A 16,150-nucleotide genomic window follows, 5' to 3' on the forward strand; every position below is an offset into this window, starting at 1 on the left:
CAAAGACAGCCACCACTATAGTTGTTGGGGAATCCACATTAAAACCAATATGTACCTCTGTTACATATATGAGAAGGAGCCTAGTTCCAGTTCATGCTCACAGTTTGGATGGTTGTTCAGTCTCTGGGATCCATCAAGATTCCAGGGTAGTAGATTCTATTGGTCTTCCTATGGATTCCCTATTTTCTTTGGATCCCTCAATCTTTTCCTCAACTCTTCTAAACACATCTCTGCATGTATTTCTGTTAGCTGTTCATTAGAGTCTCTCAGAGAAGAGGTTTGCTAGTATCCTGTCAGCTAGCATAACATGATATGATTAATATTGTGAGGGATTGGTTCTTGTCCATTGGATGGTTCTCAATTTGGGCCAGTTATGATTGACCACTTCTTCCTTCTTTGCTCTCTTCTCCCTATTTGTCTTATAGACAGGGCAGATTTTATAACGAAGTTTGTGTGTGTGTGTGTGTGTGTGTGTGTGTGTGTGTGTGTGTAGAGAGAGAGAGAGAGAGACAGAGAGACAGACAGAGAGACAGAGATAGACAGAGAGAGTAGAGAATAGAGTTTATTCAGCACAGGGGAGGGGAGATAAGAAGGTAGTAGAGATAGACAAGGGCAGAGAGAGAACAGAGGAGTAGAGGCTGGCCATGAGCACTGGAGAGAGATGGGGAGAGGAATGGGGTGAAAGGGGGAGCAGGAGGGAGAGGACAGAGCTAGAGCAAGAAGTCAAGAGTAGATGGAAGATGTTTTTGAATGAGGTAATGTCCTTATTTCTCCACTGGGAGACCTGCTTGTCTACAGGAAGTGGCCAATTCATGATCTACATCTTACAGTCCTAGGAGTTTTAGCTAGAGGCTTGCAATAGTCATCTTGGGGGCTCCCCCTGTCTGCGGTTCCAGCAGAACCTAGCGATGTCTTTTGGATCCCTATACCACCACTTTCCATTATCTCCTCTGCTTCCCCTGCATCTGTACCCGAATCCTCCCACCCACAGCTTCCTTCTGAATTTCTTTTTCCACCCAGTTTGAAATCTTATGAGGAACATTCAATCAGCCTTCATGGGCCCTCTGAATTATCCCGGTGCTTTAGATCTGTGAAGTTTAGTGTGATTATCCTATACTTTATCTGTAATATCCACTTATAAATCAGGGCATAACATTCATGTATTTTTGAGTCTGTGCTACTGCACCTAGGATGACATTTTCTTATTTCTCCCATCTGCCTGCATGATGCCCTTGTTTTTAATGCCTGAGTGTTCCTCGTGTAATGGAATGGCTTGTCCTTTATCCATTCTTCAGGTCAGTGACATGAAAGGTTTTTTTGCAGTTTATATCTGGTATGAATAAACCTGCTCTTAACATAGTTGAGAAAGTGTCCTGGTGGAGTGGGGGAGAATATTTTGGGTATATGCCCAAGAGTGATATTAGCTGGCTCTTGAGGTAAAATATTTCCCACTTTTCTTGGAAGCTGACAAAATGATTTCCAAAGTGGTTCTACAAGTTTGCAGCAATAGGAGAGTGTTTCCCTGGCTCCACATTTTTGTTTGTTTGTTTGTTTGTTTGTTTGTTTTTTGTTTTTTTCAAGACTGGGTTTCTCTGTGTAGCCCTGGCTGTCCTGGACCTCACTTTTTAAACCAGGCTGGCCTCGAACTCAGAAATCCAGCTGCCTCTACCTCTGGAGTGCTGGGATTAAAAGCGTGTGCCACCACGCCCGGTCTGGCTCCACATTCTTTCCAGCATGTGCATTTTTTGATGTTAGCAATTCCAGTGGATGTAAGATGGACCCTCATAGTGTTGATTTGAACTTCCCTGATGAAGAAAGACTTTGAACATTTCTTTAATTATTCCTTGGCCACTCACAATTCCTCTGTTGAGAATTCTCTGATAAGCACTGTACCCTATACTTTAAGTGGGATATTTGGGTTGTTGGTGTCTAACCTCTTGAGTTCTTTAGAAATTTGAATATTATCCCTCTGCCAGATGAAGGATTATTGAAGATTATGATCCAGTGTGTAGGCTGCTGTTTGATCCTACTGACAGTGTCCTTTGCCTTACAGAAGTTCCGCTGTTTTGTTTTTTTGTTTTATGTTTTTTAAAGATATATTTATTTATTTTATGTATATGAGTACACTATAGTTATCTTCAGACACACCAGAAGAGGGCATCAGATCCCATTACAGATGGTTGTGAGCCACCATGTGGTTGCTGGGAATTGTACTGAGGACATCTGGAAAAGCAGTCAGTGCTCTTAACCACTGAGCCATCTCTCCAGCCCAAAAATGTATGTATGATTTGACAATTCATGCTCCTTCATATCCCCATTAGTTATCCATTTGGTACTTCCTCTTGAATTACTGACTTCTGATAGAATTATCTAGAGATGCTAGATATTGCAAGAGCAATGAGATGTATTATTTTGTTTTGTGTTGTATGTGTGTGATGTGATAATGGGCCTTTAGGCCCCCATGGATATGTGGAGACTGGAAGATGATTTTGTGTGATCACATTTGGCCGTCTTTATACGTTGATCAATATCAGTTTGCCAACCTTGCACACCAGAAGTGTTTCGCACTGAGCCTTCTCATAGATGCTCAAATAAGATTAGGTGAATGGTCCCTCCATCAGGACTTAGTTATTCCATGGGTCTAGGAGGACCGAGGCCTGTAAGAAAAACCAGCAGAGAAAGGGAAGCGAGACCAAGCAAAGACTTCAAGGTCTGTTTAATGGAGGCTAAGAACCTGGTTATAAGAACAAAGAGAAAAAATAGGAAGGTGTCAAGGGGGTATAATAAAATACAGAGAAAGGGATGGACATCTGGGGCAGATGCTGATTGCAGGCTTCAAACATCTTGCAGCTTCTCTTGGAATGTCGGCCCTAAAACAGTTCCGGGCAGCCTTCAAACATCCTGCAGTTTATCTTGGAGTGTCAGCCCTGACTAAACAGTCCCAGGCAGCCATCAAACATCTTTTAGCTTACCTTGGAGTGCCATAAACAGTCCCAGGCACCAAATGGAGACATGGAGGAGGAGGTGAAGCTGGCAGTGCCAGGCGCCAGGTGGAGACAATGAAGGAGGGGGTGACATAACTCCCTTCAAAGGATCAGCCGGATCTTCAGGGTGAGAGTTGTTGAGGGTCTAGTTTCCCACAGTTTGGTCTTTCACAGTGAACCAAACATTTACCAGAAAACATTGTCTTCCTTTTAGATTGTAAACATATTGTCCTATAAGGATAGAGGAAAACAGTACAAGGTGATAACACATTTTATCTGCAAAAGAAAATGATGTACTGCTAAGTCCTTTTAAAAATGTGTTCTTTTATTCTTAGGTGGGAACCCTTCTTTAGAACACTTTTCTCAGCACCACAAATGAATGCCAGACAACTGTCTCAGTGGGTAGAGCTAGTTGCTTCTACACCTGATGACCTGAGTTCAGTGTCTGGGAGACCCATATTATCCACAATTTTTTCTCCTTCCTTTCTTTCTCTTTCTTTCTTTCTTTCTTTCTTTCTTTCTTTCTTTCTTTCTTTCTTTTTTATTTTATTGGTTTTTCGAGACAGAGTTTCTCTGTATAGACCTGGCTGTCCTGGAACTCATTTTGTAGACCAGGCTGGCCTCGAACTCAGAAATCTGCCTGCCTCTGCCTCCCAAGTGCTGGGATTAAAGGCGTGCACCACCTCCCAGCTGCTTATTTCTATACTTAGGTTCTGGCTTATGCATGTCACACATCAGCAGTATATAAACAAAATAAGGAACAACGGTGTGAGTTGCCGCCAAAACCTCTTTGGGTTGTACCTCTAGAACTCACATATTGGAAGTAGATAATAGACAGCTGTAAGGTGCTTTCTCACTGCTACCTACACCCATGGCACAGGTGTATATCCACAAACACAGTTGAAACAATTTTCCATGGAAGAAATTAACAAAGCAAAAAAAGAACAAACCCAGTTTTGAAAACATATGAAATGATTTGCCAGTTTAAATTATTACTATTAAATTTCAGTAGGTATTACTGAACATCAAAACCATGAGGTTTACTCTTTAGTCCTTACCTTGTCATTCATTGTTTGGTTCAAATGTTAAGTCATTGAAAAAAATATCTCAGCTCATCTTAGAGGTGCATACCTGTAAACCTATTACATTAGAGATGGTGGTAGGCCTGTCTCTGAGTTTTAGGCCAGGGTCGTGTACATAGTGAGTTCTTAGACATGTTTTATAGTGACATTCTATCTCAAAAAAAAAAATATTAAAAGAAAGAGAAAAGAAAAATCGACAAATTTCATTTTATTGAAATTTTTCTAATGGAATCTGTATGTTTTCTGGACTCATTTGGCAGCAGTATGAGCCCACATGCACACCTGTCAATGCATGTCAGGTGTACCTTGGATGTAATTTATGCTTTTTGTAATGAGAGAAGAGTACCATGCATGTATGAACATTGACTAGCTGAATTGGGTCCTATTCTGGTTCCTTAATGCCTGTAAAACATTCATTTCTGAATTCTGAGTGATGGTGACTCTAGGTGACATCAAGGCTGGTGTCAGGGGACCCGGGGCCTCAAAACAGAGGTCACTCTAGAACTGTGGAAGTCAGGCATTTCGAAAGAACCTTAGCATATGGATTGGGGGTGGTTGAGGCTTTGATTTTAAAAGAAAGAGGAAGAAAAGGCCCTCTGGAGTGCAATGCTTGGGGTGTAGCTGAACACCAGCTGCCTTCTATTGTGCTCTCTGTATCCACTCAGCTGTGGTGGGTCAGTCCTTTCCTGTTCTTCCCCTCTTTTTATCAAGGCAACTACACAGATCAGTGGATGATAGCATCTTGCATACCCCATGGGGCGTCTCCAATTAGGCCATAAAGCCTCTCAGCCCCTACCCCATTATCCCTGTATCCTGCAGGGATGGTAGGAATTGGATACTCAGCTCTCCCTTTGGTTGTGGTGTAGTGTTACAGTGGACACCAGGAATTTTGAATTTTCCTTGGATGACTTTTCCCTCTAGTTAAGGACTTCTGTGTATAATAAATATTCATTTGTTAACTAAATGCTTTTCAGGAGAGCATGGAGCTAAAATTCTGTTCAGAACTTAGAAAAGGGAGAAAATTCTGTTTCAAATTAGTCACACAGAACAAATATTGTATTCTGTTTTCAATTCTCATTAGAAATTTCCTTTTTTATTTTATTCACTTTTATTTTTGTTTTTTGTTTGTTTGGTTGGTTGGTTGGTTTGGTTTTTTGAGACTGGGTTTATCTGTATTGCCCTGGCTGTCCTGGAACTCACTTTGTAGACCAGGCTGGCCTGGAACTCAGAAATCTGCCTGCCTCTGCCTCCTGAGTGCTGGGATTAAAGGCATGCGCCACCACGCCTGGCTTTATTGTTTTATTTTATTTTTTTTTAATTAGGTATTTAGCTCATTTACATTTCCAATGCTATACCAAAAGTCCCTCATACCCACCCACCCCCACTCCCCTACCCACCCACTCCCCCTTTTTGGCCCTGGCGATCCCCTGTACTGGGGGATATAAAGTTTGCATTACCAATGGGCCTCTCTTTCCAGTGATGGCCGACTAGGCCATCTTTTGATACATATGCAGCTAGAGTCAAGAGCTCCGGGGTACTGGTTAGTTCATAATGTTGTTCCACCTATAGCGTTGCAGATCCCTTTAGCTCCTTGGGTACTTTCTCTAGCTCCTCCATTGGGAGCCCTGTGATCCATCCATTAGCTGACTGTGAGCATCCACTACTGTGTTTGCTAGGCCCCGGCATAATCTCACAAGAGACAGCTACATCTGGGTCCATTCGAAAAAATCTTGCTAGTGTATGCAATGGTGTCAGCATTTGGATGCTGATTATGGGGTGGATCCCTGGATATGGCAGTCTCTACATGGTCCATCCTTTCATCTCAGCTCCAAACTTTGTCTCTGTAACTCCTTCCATGGGTGTTTTGTTCCCACTTCTAAGGAGGGGCATAGTGTCCACACTTCAGTCTTCATTTTTCTTGAGTTTCATGTGTTTAGGAAATTGTATCTTATATCTTGGGTATCCTAGGTTTTGGGCTAATATCCACTTATCAGTGAGTACATATTGTGTGAGTTCCTTTGTGAATGTGTTACCTCACTCAGGATGATGCCCTCCAGGTCCATCCATTTGGCTAGGAATTTCATGAATTCATTCTTTTTAATAGCTGAGTAGTACTCCATTGTGTAGATGTACCACATTTTCTGTATCCATTCCTCTGTTGAGGGGCATCTAGGTCCTTTCCAGCTTCTGGCTATTATAAATAAGGCTGCTATGAACATAGTGGAGCATGTGTCCTTCTTACCAGTTGGGGCATCTTCTGGATATATGCCCAGGAGAGGTATTGCTGGATCCTCCAGTAGTACTATGTCCAATTTTCTGAGGAACCGCCAGACTGATTTCCAGAGTGGTTGTACAAGCCTGCAATCCCACCAACAATGGAGGAGTGTTCCTCTTTCTCCACATCCACGCCAGCACCTGCTGTCACCTGAATTTTTGATCTTAGCCATTCTGACTGGTGTGAGGTGGAATCTCAGGGTTGTTTTGATTTGCATTTCCCTGATGATTAAGGATGTTGAACATTTTTTCAGGTGCTTCTCTGCCATTCGGTATTCCTCAGGTGAGAATTCTTTGTTCAGTTCTGAGCCCCATTTTTTAATGGGGTTATTTGATTTTCTGAAGTCCACCTTTTTGAGTTTTTTATACATTGGATATTAGTCCCCTATCTGATTTAGGATAGGTAAAGATCCTTTCCCAATCTGTTGGTGGTCTTTTTGTCTTATTGACGGTGTCTTTTGCCTTGCAGAAACTTTGGAGTTTCATTAGGTCCCATTTGTCAATTCTCGCTCTTACAGCACAAGCCATTGCTGTTCTGTTCAGGAAATTTTCCCCTGTGCCCATATCTTCAAGGCTTTTCCCCACTTTCTCCTCTATAAGTTTCAGTGTCTCTGGTTTTATGTGAAGTTCCTTGATCCACTTAGATTTGACCTTAGTACAAGGAGATAAGTATGGATCGATTCGCATTCTTCTACATGATAACAACCAGTTTTGCCAGCACCAATTGTTGAAAATGTTGTCTTTCTTCCACTGGATGGTTTTAGCTCCCTTGTCGAAGATCAAGTGACCATAGGTGTGTGGGTTCATTTCTGGGTCTTCAATTCTGTTCCATTGGTCTACTTGTCTGTCTCTATACCAGTACCATGCAGTTTTTATCACAATTGCTCTGTAGTAAAGCTTTAGGTCAGGCATGGTGATTCCACCAGAGGTTCTTTTATCCTTGAGAAGAGTTTTTGCTATCCTAGGTTTTTTGTTATTCCAGATGAATTTGCAAATTGCTCCTTCTAATTCGTTGAAGAACTGAGTTGGAATTTTGATGGGGATTGCATTGAATCTTTATTGTTTTATTTTAAAGCATATTCTTACTATGAACCCCTGGATGGCTTGGAACTGTACTATCTGTTCTAGGACATCAGAGAATTCTGCCCACCTTGCCTCTAGATTACCAGCATTATAGGTGGGCATGTCACAGCTAGATAAATCAGTCCTTTTAAGTGGCTTAATAAGGATGAGTGGCTGAATCTCTCTGGTTAGGGTGGCTAGGACATAGTCTGTGGTCTTAGCTCTACTAACAGAAGTCAATCATGAAATGCAGCCCTCCTGCCTTTAACTCCACTGTCTTTCAAATTAAGAGCACTATTGTTTTGCTTTATCATAACATCTGTTATAAGTCACCAAAGGACTAGGGCAGATTCTGTCCTTATTCTATAGATGGTGAAACTGAGCCTTCGAGTGTTAAGTCAATACTGAATAGATATGTGGAACTTCTCTTCTTACTCATGATGTGTTTCCAATGACTTAATCAATGAAATAAAAGCAACCTCAGCCAGACATGATGGCCCAGGCCTGTAATCACAGTGCTTGAAAAGTGGAGACAGAAAGGGACAGGATAAAAGAGCTGATAAAGTTCCCTCATTTGACAGTACCTAATATTATCAATGAACACTGAGGTAATCATTTTTAGATGCTTGATAAGTATCCTGCTGGTCCATTTTTGGGTTCAACACCAGGCATTCAAGAAACTGCATAAAAATTGAATTTACTGAAAAATCAAATTACCGTAGTTATACTAGTCCTAACAAAAATAGTATCTAGGTACTGATTGTGGTTGTGCCTAATAAGACAAGTTTTTTTTTTTTTTTTCAAGTTTTAAGATGATCCTCCTGAGAGACTAGGCCTGAGTAATACTTGGTGTGCTCTAATACACTTCCCTCCTCTCTGGAGCACATAATCATCAAGCCTTTTCCACTTTTAAAACTATATTTTTCCATTATACTTACAGCATTCCCACCATCTCTCTTCTGTCTCTGAATTTCTTCATAGACAATTTATTGTTTTTCATGAGGGATATTTTCCTTGAACAATAGTTACTGTTTGAATGTGACCTATGATTTCCTGCAGGACTTCTCAACTATGAAGCAAATTGATGGATGAACAGGAATATAGGTGTGGAATAGAATGTACACATGATGTACCCTGTTCCTTGATTGAAGAGGAAGACATGCTCTGGGAGACTGCAAGAATTTCTTCATAACTACAAAGTTTCCAAACTCAGTCCATGTCTACCCCTATTGTGGCTGTGCAGAGCTCAATGGGCCTGTGCTGTCTGAATCCTTTCATCTCTCATCATCCAGTAGCTGTGCTGCTATTGTCCTGAGACCCAGCTGGGTGACCCTAGATAGTGATGGACTCTGGGCAGAGCTATCAATCAATAGCAACAGTAGGAGGAACCTTGTGGGATCCTTCTAGGATTCTCCATTGATGTAGCACTAGTGAGCTGTGGGGTAGACAACAAGCAATTCTCTACTGAGTGTGGCAGCCACTGTTCAGAACAGTAGGACAAGAGGAGCAGCTTTTAAAGGAACTGCAAGCACATAATGGAGTTGGCCTAAAAGTGAGACTATGTGTGCTTCAGAGACAGAGGTGGAAGACTAGGGATGCCTAAGTATATTGTAGTCAGGCCATTTCATTATCTGAAGAAGCTGAAAAATAAGCTTCATGATATTATATTTTTCTGCTGGATTTGGCATTGCTTTGGTCTGTTCCATCGTCGATATGCTTTGATTCTCTGTGGAATAATATTGTTTATTCTTAGCATTGTATGTTGGAAACATAACACTCTCATTGATGGTCCTGGAAGAGTGTGGTTGGGTAAGAGACAGAATTCACTCTCTAGGCATTGAAGCAAGATGTGGCGTTTAAATGGGAATGTTGCCCTTTGCTCCTATGTTGCATACTTATTTTCCAGTACCTGGAAGTCTTTCAGAGGAGTAGGGGAAAAGTATAGGATAATCATTGTGGAGAATTTGGGTGACAGCTACCTCTATATCTAAGGTGGGAGAGGTTTACCACCACAAAAAGCAAAAAGCTCACTTGCAGCTTTTGGATTCAAGGTAGGTACTTTATCTACTTCATAGAGAAGAGGTCCTATCTTATTTTCATCCTAATCTGTCATTTGTGCTCCCCAAGTCCTATTGCTTATTAAAGAGGGGAACTCTTAAGTAGGAGAATTAGCCCCAGGCAACGAGTTCCCTGTTTGGCTAATCAATGCAAGTCAGTCAGTCCTTGAATCATACACATAACCAATAAAAATGCAGTCAGCAAGTTTTATTTATGTATTTGAGTCTTCATAGTCACACATGTATGTAACAAGGGTGAAATTGGCAGGGAAGAATTTAGGATGGAGAGGGGAGAAGTAAGGGGATAAATTGTTGAAGGATATTTGAATATGGTTAATAGAAAACCTAATTGGTATTGAAATATCCAAGCTTGGGAAGATACTGCCTTTTCAGATGCACCTAGGTGTGTCTTGGAAAGGTGTATTTTGGGTGTGCCTCTGACAGCCAAAGCCTCAATACAAGAGAATGCTAAGGGTTGGAAAGTGCCTGCCCATTTTGAGGCAAGTTACTTGGGAGGGGTCTTGAGGTCTTTGCTGGGTGACTTGGGGCAAAGTCAGCTTGGATGGCATTGATATGCTCTTCTGTAAAGGTGAGAAGTTTCAGCTCCCTACAGACTTGACCCGGGTCCTCGCACCACTACCTCCCCCTTGAGCTGACCTGCTGCAGCCTGCCAAGGATGTAGTAAGGGGGATAGAGCCTGGTTTTGTAGCAATAAGACATTTGAGCTTTCTCTTGGTGGGCATTCTCTTTGGACTCTGTCTCTATCTCTTGACTTAGAATAGCATTGTGGAAGCAGAGTGGTAAGAAATAGCAGGACATAGATGAGGCAGGATTTGAAGAAAGAGAGCAAAGGAGCCCTCCTGGGTTTCAGTGAGCTCAAGAGAAAGGTAGACTATGTAAAAATGGGCATAGACAAAGAGATTTCTGAGCATCTAGCAGTTTAATTGTACATTCAAGCTTGTAAATAAATATATTGCATATAGTTAAGGAAATGAAGTTAGCTCACTAGGCTAGCATGTTTTAACCAAGCCTTCTACCTCATTTGACATTATTGGGAATATATATTATAAAATGTAGGCAGGGCGGGGCGGGAGGCTAGGTAGGGTGACAACAGGGGCGTCCGGTCTTCTCTGTCTCTAGAAAGCAGGCAACCGGAGGGAAGATGGTTTACATCTTGAATGGTCAGGTGTTGGACAGCATTAATCAGTCCCTATGGAGAGTGTCTTTCCTAACAGACTTCTGGGGAATAGCAGAATTTGTCGTTTTCTGTTTCAAAACTCTGCTTCGGCAAGATGTAAAGAAAAGAAGAGGCTACGGGAGCTCCTCTGATTCCAGATACGATGATAGAAGAGGGCCACCAGGAAACCCTCCACGAAGAATGGGTAGGATCAATCACCTTCGTGGACCCAGCCCTCCTCCAATGGCTGGTGGATGAGGAAGGTAAATGTCTGCTCTGAGAAGCAGACAACTAGACATACACACGTGTAGAAGGAAGCCATCAAGCAGTGAAGAGCGGCTCATGCAGGAGTAGATGGTGTATGTCCAAACAAGGATTGCTCTGTGTCCTCACAGATGAATGAGGCCATGCTGGAAATTCCCTCTGCAGGATCTGGCCTGACTGATACACAGTTCTATAAATGTACATGTTTGTCTACTTATCTCTTTTTTGTATAGTTTACGATAGTATTAATATAGTTTTAAGAAGTAAATATTTCCAGGTTGCAAAACTTGATTGTTCATCTTTATATGATCATACCCAAAATCTTTGATCTGGAAGAAATAAAGGCCATGTATTTAGTCCTGGAAAAAAAAGTGTAAAAAGGTAAAGGTTACATGAAGTGGTGTATTATGATCTAATTTAAATGCATAAAAATTAACTTTACAAGAAAAAATATAATAAATACAGATATAGTTATGAGCAATTGATGTTATTCCAGGTAATACAGATTGCATTTCAAAAAACCTCATGGCTGTAATTCAATTGCTGTAACTGCAATCCAGAGGGGTATAATGCCCTCTTCCGACCACTGTAAGTAATGCACACAGACATGTTCCAGCAATAGACTCACATAAGTAAAATAAAAATAATGTATAAAATATGGAATCTTCTACAGAGATGTCACAGCCTTGAGACACACAGCATTCAGGATGCACTTCTTTCTGGTCCTACAGAGATGCACCTGTGCCTTTCCTCTGAACCAAGTTGCTTAGTTAAAAAGCAGCCTTATTCTGAGGTTAGACTAGATCAGCAAACCTGCTCAAGTAAGAATGGTAACCACAGTGCTGTTAGGTGATGTTTCCTTGATATTTTCTGTTTGTATTCTCTGTCCATTGTATATGGAGAGTTGTGGCATTGATACATCTTTTAAATGTACTTTTAGATCATACATTGTTGACTAGAAGGTCGTTTTCCTCGGTAAATCTCCATCTGCCTCTGTGACTATTGTTCAAACTATAGCTGTGGCCCAAACCTAAGAGAGACTTAGGTACAACAGCATATTGGGAACTAAAAATTCTGTTCTAGGCTGGTTCTTCTTTGGGCATCAGTCAAAGATGAATGAGTGATCTTTTCCTACGAAAGGATGCTAATTCTACCTGTTATACCTTCAGCCTTTTAGACAATTATTTCTGAGACAAGGTTTCCTATGGTGAGTCATGTAGCTCTCATTCCACTCTGTTATGTCTCAGGGCAGTAACATTGCTATCCTATTGTTTAAACCAACTAAATTCTTTTTTTTTTTTTTTAAGATTTGTTTATCGATTATACACTGTAGTTGTCTTCAGACACACCAGAAGAGGGCATCAGATCTCATTAAGGATGGTTGTGAGCCACCATGTGGTTGCTGGGATTTGAACTCAGGACCTTCGGAAAAACAGTCAGTGCTCTTAACAGCTGAGCCATCTCACCAGCCCCCCACAACTAAATTCTTAAGTTAACATCTGTACCACCACTGTGTTTTAAAATTATGCATTTGAGTCATGTAATCAACTGTTTACTGAGTTCATAGGAAAAGCATTTGCATGAGGGGCATAGCTTCTGCATTCTGACCAGAATAGGAAGAAGTTTATTGTGTGCACTAATGGGGGAATCAGGGTGGGTAATCAGCTACTGGAGTCGCCATAATGAAAAAGTGCCTGATGCTGGCATGGAGGTAATTTTACAATTTTGCAGCTTGTCTTAATTCATGTTGGGTAAATGAAAACAGACTAGATCGGTGGGTGTATGATTTGTGATGTCAGTTAAGCCAGTGAATACTCAAATTGCAGTTAGGTTACTACTGTCCTATGAGATATGTGCAATACTCATTGACATAATTAAATCAGCTCAGAAATGTAAAACACAGGACTTCATTGGCTGTAGTTGTGTTTGAAGTTACAGGTCTCAGCAGGCAACAATCCACATAGAGGCAAGGTCAAAAAATATTTGAAAGATGCTATTCCTTCTACCAGGAAATGGACTATTCTTTTACAAAGTCAGAATGGCTATGTGTTTTTTCAATAATATTTCTGTTTGTAAAAAGTCAATTATTGGGGCTGGTGAGATGGCTCAGTGGGTAAGAGCACCCGACTGCTCTTCCGAAGGTCAGGAGTTCAAATCCCAGCAACCACATGGTGGCTCACAACCATCTGTAACAAGATCTGACGCCCTCTTCTGGAGTGTCTGAGGACAGCTATAGTGTACTTTACATGTAATAAAGAAATAGATAAAATCTTTAAAAAAAAAAAGTCAATTATTGGTTTGCTTTAAATGCAGCACTTATCTGATCTCTTACTTGTATTCATTCTGTGATGTTTCCCAGAAATAAGAATTTCTTACCATTTCTTTTACAAGTGCTGCTTAGGACAAGGTCTCCTGAAGCCCAGGATGGGTCATGCCATGTAATTGATAATTGCCTTGAACATCTAATCCTGTCTCTAAAGCCACATGTTGGGAAGACAGTCCTGCATCTCTTCTAGGCTAGGCTTTGAAGGTGAACATTTTCCTGGTATGGCTGTACTTGACATTAGCAATGAGTAGTGAGGTCACCAATTTTCCATCTTGATAGTCACCTTGACTGGCCATTACTCTGGTCTGCAGACCCGGCAATTAATAATCTGGATAAAGGGGCTAAGGAGAAGGCTCAGTGGGTAAGAACACTGACAGCTCTTCCCAAGGTCCTGAGTTCAAATCCCAACAACCACATGGTGGCTCACAAATATCCATAATGAGATCTGGAGTGTCTGAAGTCAGCTACAGTGTAATTATGTATAATAATAATAAATAAATCTTTGGGCCAGAGCAAGCAGGGACTGAGTGGGGTTGACCAGAGTGAAGTAGAGGTCTGAAAAATTTAATTCTCCACAGCCACATGAAGGCTCACAACCATCTTTACAGCTACATTGTACTCATATGCATAAAACAATAAATATATAAATCTAAAAAGAAAGACTCTGGATAAAAACTGAACTTCTTGTCAACTGTTGTTGCCACCAATGCAATTATTTCAAATGACTATAGTTACAGGAGTTCAGTTACCTAAAACCAAACAGATGGGCACTCTGAGGGGTTTTTATTATTTTCACCATTTAACATGGGAAAACCCTTCTTTACTCTGGAGGTTTCGGTTAAGTAGAAAAAAAATTAATCCAGGCCAGAACTTCTGCTTTGAGCCCACATATATAAAGGATATTGAAGATGGTAGTTCTTTCTCTTTCTCTTCTTCCCACATAGTGGCTTGCAGGGTCTTTTTATTTTTCTGACATTAAGGCTCCATCTTTGGAATTCTGTTACGTGCTGAACACCAGCTGAGACATACAGGAACTACTGTTTTCTTCAACTCTTCATTGGTACAGTCATTGATTTACTAGTGGGGCCACATTCTGTGAGCCATTCTTATCTATCCAATTTCTGCATACTTAGAGAGATCCATGCTCTGAGTTTTGTTCATCTGGAAAACCTTTACTAATACAGATATGTTTTTTCACCTGCCCCCGTAGGAAGATGTGCTGGCTAACAACAGTGCTCCATAGTGATTGGCATCCATCCCCTGCTTTTCCCCCAGGGTTGTCTGGAGTCTCATATGTAGCAATTGCATATTAGCTGTGGTTTTCCTGATGTCAGTGTAAAATGAGAGGAGCAAACATCATATTTTATGTCCTAAAAATCTCTCTTTAATTGTAATTATCCTTGGAACCTATGGTTCACTCTGCTCCAAGTTGAATAATGTACTATGCAAGGTGTGACTCTTGATTCCTTGGTGGAGGAGGGGGCGGAGCGAGGAGAAGGTGAACAGGCGGCGGCCTTGGAGGAGCAGGAAGAAGAAATTCCTGCTGAGTTCTGGATGACAGAAAGATAGACTATTGGAGGAGAGGACTGAAAGAAAGTCTTGCAGATCTGAAAAGGGTCAGCTCCTGGATAAGAAACCCGAACTGGGAAGCCATATGCTGTGTGCCTTCAGCGCACTCTAACCCTAAGGGAGGTGCTCATGTCAATCAAGTCTCACTAACCAATCAGGGCCTCCGGATAGGCCCGCCAACAGGAGGAGAGGCGTGTTCTTCCGTGTGCCTTGTTCCCCTGCTCTCTGTTCCTCTCTGTTGCGAGCAAGCTGAAAGATTGGTCTGATTTGTTTTGATCTCTGCTGCCAGGGGCCTTAGGGCAATGTCAGCGATCTACAACGTGGCGACATGGTGAGCGTGTGACCACTGCCCTTAAACGGAAGGAGCAGGGGGCTAAGCAGCTGGAGTCGGGGTGATGGGATGCAGGGGACCGGCCCTGGCCATTCTTGGTTCCTCTTCAGGCAGCGGAGGGGGAAGAGTGTCTGAGGTGACAGAACTTGGTCTTTAGGGATGTTTAGGGTTGCTGTTTAGTATTAAGACGTTTGCCTATCTTAAGTCTCAGTCGCGTTGCAGCCGAAGCTGACCTGCCGGAGTTCCTCTGAGGCAAGGCTGGACACTGCAATCAGGTATTTAGAGCCTCCTCTTAAAAGACAGGGGATTAAGTGAGTAGCTTTTGTTCTATCTCCACTGAAATTGAGATACTCTTAACTTCCAGCTGCTAGTTGAAGTCACAGGAAGAAAAGTTGGACACTTTTAAACATCTCTTTAATCTTTTTTTCCAAGTTCTTCTAAAAAGTTTCCTATGAAAGTTCTCTATGGAAAGGGAGTGGGTGATTAAGTAAAGGAGTCATTGCTAGAGCCTTTCCCTCTTGTCCAGATGCCTCTTGCTTGCTAAGCCTGGGAGAAGTTTGGAACAATAAACTTCTCTTAAACCAGGAGAAGACAACCACCCTCACAGGAGGAAAGGCTTTTTACACAAGCAAATAAGAATAAATTTACATAAATTCATATACGAATTCATACACTTTTGAGAGGTTAGTTTGGTCCAATGTATGTTGAATTTCCAACTAGAGGGGACTCCTTTGCAGATATGTCCAATCCACTTGCACAGTTACTTCAGCTCAGAGTGTTGAGAAGCTGTGTGTTAGGTTACATCTCTCTGCAGCTAATGTTGCACATAGGGGTGAGATTAAACTGTATCTTCTGTTTTGGGTTTTTTTTTGTTTTTTGGATTTTTTGAGACAGTGTTTCTCTGTATAGCTCTTGCTGGCCTGGAACTCACTCTGTAAACCAGATTGTCTTCGAACTCTGAAACCTGCCTGCCTCTTCCTCCCATGTGCTGGGATTAAAGGCTTGTGCCACCACTGCCTGGCCA

General features: G+C 41.6%; 2 pseudogenes; both read left to right on the top strand.

The window, feature by feature from the left end:
- On the top strand, positions 10,538–11,264 carry Selenok-ps4 (selenoprotein K, pseudogene 4; annotated as a pseudogene).
- Positions 14,979–16,150, top strand: part of Gm7240 — a 112,471-nt pseudogene continuing 111,299 nt past the window's right edge.

The sequence above is a fragment of the Mus musculus genome, chromosome 13 (genome assembly GCF_000001635.26).
Source record: "Mus musculus strain C57BL/6J chromosome 13, GRCm38.p6 C57BL/6J".
NCBI lineage: Eukaryota > Metazoa > Chordata > Mammalia > Rodentia > Muridae > Mus > Mus musculus.